Consider the following 8,402-nt stretch of genomic DNA (forward strand, 5'->3'; position numbering starts at 1 on the left):
TTCATCATTGTTGCTAAATACCATACACATAATTGTAAAGATTGGTAACAATAAAAATTTTTTAATGTTTTTCCTAGTGCAACAACTCATATTTAAGTACATTCAACAAATGGGGTATGTGAATCATACTCTACTTAAAGGAAACAGCGTGTTAAAAATCAATACGTTAATGTTACGTAACATTATTTATTTTAGTATCTGAAATGGAACTTCCTAACTGATTTTCATGTAATTACAACTACCCTCTGGTAAACCTCAAATTTCAGTTCAATAATAATCCACCAGCATTCAATTTTTCTTTAATAATTCTCCATAAATATAAAATTGTAATGGAAATGCTAATTATTTGCTTCTCAAAGATTTTCAGGGAAGAAATCTTCACAACATGAATCCGTTTGCAGGAACATATTAAAACTCATCTCTCAATGAACTAATTTAAGTTTATCTAATAAACTGAATGTTTTTCTTACACTAATTTCACTTTTAGTGGATAAAAATCCTTTGTAATTGTTTCCTTTACACTTAATGCTGTACAGATATGGTAAATTTTCAGAAACTGGTATTTTCCAAGACTGCAAGGTAAGAGATGTACCTTGCCGATTTGCAGATGGCATAAAAATACTTAGTACATCAATAATTCTTGTTAATGCCAGATGCTAACTAAACAGAAATTATTATTTTGCTTCATGCCAAACCCAAAGGGATACCAATTGGGAAACTTATGCATGCACCTTTTAACCTTCCTCTTAAAATTTCATGTTTTGTGGATATTTTATAGTGTCAGTGTTTTATCTAGAACTACTTACTACCACTATTTTACAAAATTTAGTTGATAAACTTTGTCAATTAAAAATTAATGTTTTTTTATTGGGTGATATTGTAAGAACTAACATAACTTAAAACAAAAACTAACTACACCATGCATACACTAATAAAATATCACTTAATTGTTTTATTACAGCTAAATAAAAACACACAAATTGAATTTATGTGTGCATGTTAAGAAAAAAAAAATGTTTTCCTGTAGTAAAATTTGATCTAGGAAAAAGCTTGAATTTTTATCATGTTATTCCCATGCTGAATTATAAATGGGTAATAAACGATTTACTAATATAATACTGAATACATTTTTTTAAATTGTGCTAATTACAAATATATGTAATGGGATGAACTATTACAGTTACAGCAATACATTCAGTGTTTGATGTTTTAAAGGGTGTTTCTTAGAAAAACTATCAAGCTTAACCAATGTAAGAAATTTTCAGTTTACTGCTTAATATCTAAGTTTTAATTTTATTTGAATGGAAATTTTACACATAATTGAGAATTATTTACCACAACATATTGAATATATTGTTTATACAAAAAATACTTAAGTAAGATTGGTATTAGAGTAAAGATTATGTATGTGGTTTAACATAAATATAAGCAAACACAAATTTGGAGTTAAAATTACCTATTCTTAAAAAAAAATTTTTTTGAAGTGTTACTTTATAGAATTCTAATGTTTATTAAACAGATTTTATTCTCCGTTGATGGTAGTAAACATTATTTTTCAATAGAGTAAAAATAATAAAATCATAAGTTACACAATTCTGTCCTTGGGCAGAATATGAATAAAGTATAGCCATTTTGGTCATACTTTTACCAAAATGAAAACTTTAAATGGGGTAAATGTAAAAGAAATATAGCAGTAAAAGCAATGTAAGCAAACTGGTTACATGATTACACTGATACATAGTTTTTATTTCTTAACATGCGATACATGATTTTAATTTTTTTTTATGCTGAAAACAAATATGAACTCTATCACCCACCATGAATAGTTAGCATTTTAAGCTCCTATATTGAATTTTGTTAGCTTTTTTTTTTTATTGTTTAACTTTGTAAGCTATAAATAAAAAATACTAGACAAAGAATTAATACTTAGCATAATCACATATTATGACAGCATATCTAATACTGAAGAGTGAGCCTTCATGGACAAGTTAATCATGTGTGGAGGTCAAAACATGTTGTTTGTATTAAGCACTGAATTTAGGAATGAATTAATTTTGTTCAGTCTTATTGCCGTCATAAATTTGTTAACAGCGCAGTGTCATAATGCCTTTTGTTATGCATGTGGTGAGTTTTCCAATATTCAGTTAGAACATACCTTTAATTAAAAAAGCATATCATTTGTACTTTCAGTGTAAAATTGGTGATCAGGATAGGATAAGATGTGGGCTCCTCATATAGTATGCACTAATTTTTCCATCTATTTAAGAGGATGGCTGAAAGGTACACAGAAGGCTTTGCCATTTGGTGTACCTATGGTTTGGCTTGAACCAAAGGATTATGTAACATACTGTTACTTTTGTTTAAAAAGTGTGTCTGCAATATCTAAAAAAAATCTAAACATACTTTAAAATATCCTTCATTGCAATTTGCAATCAGGCCTGTACCTCAGAATGAAATTATTCCAGTTCTTGAGCCACCTGTCCTGTGAATATATGTTTTGAAAGCAGCGATTAACAATCAAGCAGTACTGAAAAAGACAGCAATGATTTTGATTGTTGAATTATCTTCCAATAAGCCACATTTTATATCACAAGGTGAATTAAATGACTTGTTTAGGGATTTAAATTTACCAAAAACTGAAGGTGAACTGTCAGGATCAAAACTGCAAGGTTGGAATTTATTTCAAAAAAATTTCTCAGTACTTTATTGATGAAAATTATCTGGTTTATTGCACAAATATCAATGAGCTTATGTTGCACTTAGGAAAAGTTCATAAACCTGAGGACTGGTGCCTTTTCATAGTTTTGTTCAAGTATAGTTTAAAAGTGGTTCTACTACAACAGTAACGAATATCCTTCGATACAAATCGCTTATGGTATTAATTTGAAAGAGGCATATGATGTAATGAAAGACATTCTTGAAAAAATAAATTATACAAAATATAGCTGGAACATATGTGGTGATTTGAAAGTTATAGCCTTTTTGTTTGGCTACGCTAAGTACATGTGTTTTCTTTGCGAATGGGACAACCGAGCTCGGGATAAACATTATGTTTCCAAAGAATGGAAGAAACGAAACAACTTAATTCCACATAGGAAAAATATAATTCACGAGTCCTTAGTTGAACCCAAAAAAATACTTAAGCCCTCTCCAAATCAAGCTAGGACTAATGAAAAATTTTGTATAAGCAATGAAGAAATATAGTTCTGGATTTTTGTAAATCAGGCAGAAATTTCTGAATGTAAGTGAAGGAAAAATGAAAGAAGGAATATTTGTTGGTCCTCAAATACAAAGTAGAGTTGGTCAACGATGTAATCAGACAATTATATTGTTAATCAACTCCTTACTTCATACAGACCTATGAGATGTAATATCTTTAAAAATACAATTTTTTTTCAATAATATCTGGATTTTTCCCGGGCAAGACACAAGTGATGAACATAGTGAACATTTCCACCAATACATTTCAGTGATGGAAAGCTGCTATATAGGGAAATTAAATACTTGCATGCTAGATGATAACTGCTGGACATTAATTCAGGATGTGCCTGAGGCTGTTTATAAAAGAAAAGCATCAGCAAAATTATTCAAACACAGGTATGGCCATGCAAAATTTCTCCCTCAAGTTTTTTTGCAGTGCAATTTATTTAAAACTAAGAGCGATAGAAAAATTGTATTTACAATCTGTAATGTACGCAAAAAAACAATTTAAGAAATGGTATCACACTTAGAGAAACATTAAATAATTTTTTTTTGTGCTATAAACAGAGGCTAGTTAACTTAGTTATCTTTGTTTTTGTAAGCAAATTATGAATGGAACCAAAAGCAAAAAAAAAAAAAAAAAATCACATTAACACGTTCTGTATGGTTGTTTGATATTAACAGAATTAATTGTCTAATTCTGGAGTAAACTAATCTTATCCTTGGAGCAAAGAGGTAAGCTGTTACAAAACGACAGCTCTTGTCCCTGTGGTCAAGAACACACAGTTTTACAGAGTGCTCTATTGGCGTCCACATCAATCTTTTGTAGCTACATAGTTTACTATACTATACTATGCTGTGCTGTACACTACATGAAGTACTTATTTATCTTGCCCATTCTTGACTCCGCAACAAGAACCATGGTTAGAGTAAATATAACTTTTTTGAAATTTTTTACAAAAAAAAATTATGACATTATACAATACTTTTTATCAATAAACAAAAAATCACACACACACTTTTATTAAGAATAAACCAGTAAATACATTTAAAAATCAAATTAGAAAATTTCAATAATAAATCAAATTATTTTGTTATCCATAGAAACAATTTCAGAAAACCTAAAAGATTTTTAAACTAATTTTTCTAAGCTTAAAACATATAAAATGTAAACTTTTACTTTGATATTTTTTATATATTATAAAACAAACTTTAAATATATTTTATAAAAAACAACTTTTTGGAAAAGTTATTCTAATAAACAATTATATCATATATATGAAACTGTGTAGCACTAAAATATATTTGTAGATTATTTGTTCGGGCATCAACATTAAGAGATTAACTAAAAAAAAATACAAAAAATAGGAATTTTTGCAATGTGTTAAAAAACTGTCACAAACCAAAATCATTATTACACAATTTTCATTAAAATAAGTAGGCCTACGTCATTTATTACAAAATCAAAATATATTACTATAATAAAGCATCAAAAATGAATTTAATTTGTAAAACAATATTATTTTTAAAAAAGTACCTAAAATTGAGAAAAAATTCAAAGTTTAAATTGATCTATAAAATTTATACTTTTTTATAAAATTATTATACATTATGAAATAAATTTAAATGATAGTCATTGACACTCCAAGCACAGTCCGGGGTTTCACATTCACCACAGTAACTTATTACTAATCTTTGAGTAATAAGTGCTTTTTTTTATCAGCCTCTTTGCTGCCCATATTTTATGTAATTTTAAATAACACAGATTTTCCACTTTTTTCTTGCGGTGCCTTCAGGTCTGACGTCTTGGAGGAGTAGGTTGTTCTCCTGCAAGAAGGCTTGTCATAAGTAGAGTGTTTTTGTAGATCAACACAAAGCATTGACAACAGCAGTTCCACATAATACTTCAAACATTACTTTTCGATACCACTTATTTGATTTCCTTAAAACTGAATAATACATGAACATTTGATCACAGAGATCTATCCCTTTTTTGGCTACATTATAATCTTAAAACAATGAGGTTTTTTGATCACTTCATTATTTCTATTAATTTTACCACTTGTTTTAGTGTTGCGTCGTGTTTGGGATCAGTTGTCAGCATTCATAACCTGATGTTTATCCATCCACTTCATATAAGTTTTATTTTACCTTACTGAAGACCAAATATAATTCTGATCATAATCACTACTAAATGGTTCACTTTCACAGTCAGGTTGCATCTAAGCTAATGCAACTTCTTTCCTCATGAAGACATAATGTTATTTTATCTAAAGAACAAAATGACACTAACTAACTAGATCAATGATTGTACACAAACTGAGGAGCAGCATTGTAACACCAAAATAATTAATTGAACGATCTGACAAGAATCAACATGTCTGTATTCAATGACCCTATATGATGCAAGACGTAAGAGCAATAAAATATGTCTTCTAACATGCATGAATGATCTTGTCTGTTTTCGTTATAGACTCTTGAGAGCAAGAGCCGCTGTAAATATATAACTTCATAACATAAAATCGGGTCTTGGCGCTACACACAAGAATGTTATGCATAGAAACGGCTATTGACCCCAGGGTCAAGAACAAAATAATCAATAAAAAATTAACACTACATGGCTATTATTTTTTTGGAATACATATAATGAGTAAGAAAAAAACAAATAAAACAACCCCACTTTTGATTAAGTTATACCAAGAATTACACCAGCCACTAGTAAATGAAATTTTCTTGACCTCAGGGCCAAGAACCATAAGTACTTCAACAGCATCAAACTGTTTCAATTTATCTGAAACTGATAAAAAAGCTTTTAATCATTTAGTAACAAAACAAAACAAGTCACTTTGTTCCATCTGTATATAAACTTCCATATGGGTGTACCTAGACCATGAACTTAGTATTGACAAACAAGAGTTGAAATTGAAGAATATCTATTCTTCTCACCACAAGTGTCAGAATTTAGTTATTTCATTAATTTCTAAAACATGTCTTCCATATCACTAATTTTGTTGAAAACCACCACCATTATTCATCAACAAACAGTATAACCAAAACATCCAACCAACACTAGTAAAATGTGACCATCTGCACACTAATTTACCAATCTTAATTTTCAAAGATATCCTTATTTACCACCAAATTACAGGCAAAAATATGGTGGACAAGAATAGCTGTTCAACATAAAAAGGACTCTTAGGCTATGTGGTAGTTTTATGTTGACTGCCTAAAAATTTCCTATGCGAAATGTTTAGTTGTAATATTGTGCAAAGTTTTCAATTCATATTAAAAGTTAGTCACTACTGGGGAAAATAACAAGAGATTACGGAGAAAACAATTTTTTTTTGCCGACAAAGTTATAAAAAAATCTGGGAATATATTCTTATGAATTTGACAACCTTTACTTCTTGCAATACTGTATCTCAACATAAGATAAAAAAATCTTACTTTTTTAAAACCATGTAGGTTATATTCTTGTTTCTGAAGATCACTAGTATACTCCTAATGGCTTGGAAAAATGATTAATTTCAGTTTATTACTTAAGGTTTAATTTTATTCAATGAATTACTGTACTAGATAATAATAGCTGTGAAAGTGGAATTCAGTACAGCTATACTATACTCCAAAGCAGCTGTAAGCAACACCATAGCCTCTTCTAATTATAGGTATATATTTTTTTGGGAGAATGAACCTATCCATGATCTATTTTAATGATAATTTGAAAGAACATTTTTATTTTTTCTTGTAATGTTCTGGATGACGACTTCTTATTTTTATGGATATTTCAATGTTATTTTTTTGTAGCAACTTATTTGAACCAGAGGCATCAAAAAAATAATCCTCTTTATTTTGCTTGCAGTTAAACATAATATTTACCAGTGCATAGAATTATTACAAATCACAATTTTCAAACCATATCTAGTGGATTTATTTGAAATAAACATTCAAAAGGTAAATTTTCTTCTACACATAAGCTTGATCATAATACGGTTTTAAGTTGGCAGTGAATGTATCTCATAACACACAAATGCATGGAAGTTAAGACCTACCACTATCTTCTGTAAAGATAACTTGGGTCAAAAATTTAAACATAACACTTGAAAGTTTAAGTTTACTGTAAATGCAAAGAAAAGCTTGATATTGACAATAGGTTGTACAAAATCTGTTTATATGATTCATTAAAGGTTTGCCATTGAGTAGACCCCAGGAGAGATAGTTACTGTCAATGAGTAATATTGCGGAAACATTAATATCAAACTAATTTCATACATACGGGAATAAAATGTTTAAATTATGCAATCCTGTCTGGTATACATTACAATCTGCAGTATATTCAGGGAAAATGCCTGGTAGACCAGGCTGTGCAATTCATTGATCCAAATGAACACTCACTTCTAGGGGCACACTTCGAAGTAAATTTTTACTATAGAATTTAATGCAGCAAAAAAGCACATAATTGGAAACAAAATTAAAGTGGAATTGTAGTTGCAAAATAGAACGATAGGCGGTGATGTCCATTCTCTTACCACAAAACATACATTAGAAATGAAACCAACTGGTAAAAGTAATAGATCAGGAGAACCTGTGGTCATAACACACTACAATAAAGGAAAGCAACTTCATTAAATGACTTATTACCTTTCACCACTCTGTAAACAATTAGGTGGCATTTGAAGTATTATTAAATACTTCCTCTACAACAATTTTCAAGGAAACAAATGCTGGGAATTGATCAAAATGGCAACCCAACTAATGAAATAAGTATAAAAACATCACAAAAACAGAAAAGGACAAAAGAATCTTTGCATTAGGAGTTTTGTATAGTTATGCAGACATCGCTCAGAAATTGTCAAAAGTCTCAACCCAAGTGGAACATTTATGTGCTTAAAGTGTTTCACAAAAACTCATTAAAAATATAATGAAACTTTTTAGAAAACTAAAATAGTGTTACAATTGATTGATCTTTTTAATGAGGATTACCAGCACCTCTTCATAGTACACAAAAATTATGGTGTACATGAGGAATGCCAGCTATCTCACTTTTTTTACCTTCACATGGTGTATCAATAAAATAAAGTTTTCTTATCAATTTTCAAGTTATTACATTTGGTACCTGACTAATGTTCTATGAAATTCATTGGGAACCACTGACTAAGAGTTGCGGATTGCAAGCAATCCTTACAGTAGCAAACTTGTTAATA

This window comes from Lycorma delicatula, chromosome 6 (genome assembly GCF_047948215.1).
Source record: "Lycorma delicatula isolate Av1 chromosome 6, ASM4794821v1, whole genome shotgun sequence".
Classification (NCBI taxonomy): domain Eukaryota; kingdom Metazoa; phylum Arthropoda; class Insecta; order Hemiptera; family Fulgoridae; genus Lycorma; species Lycorma delicatula.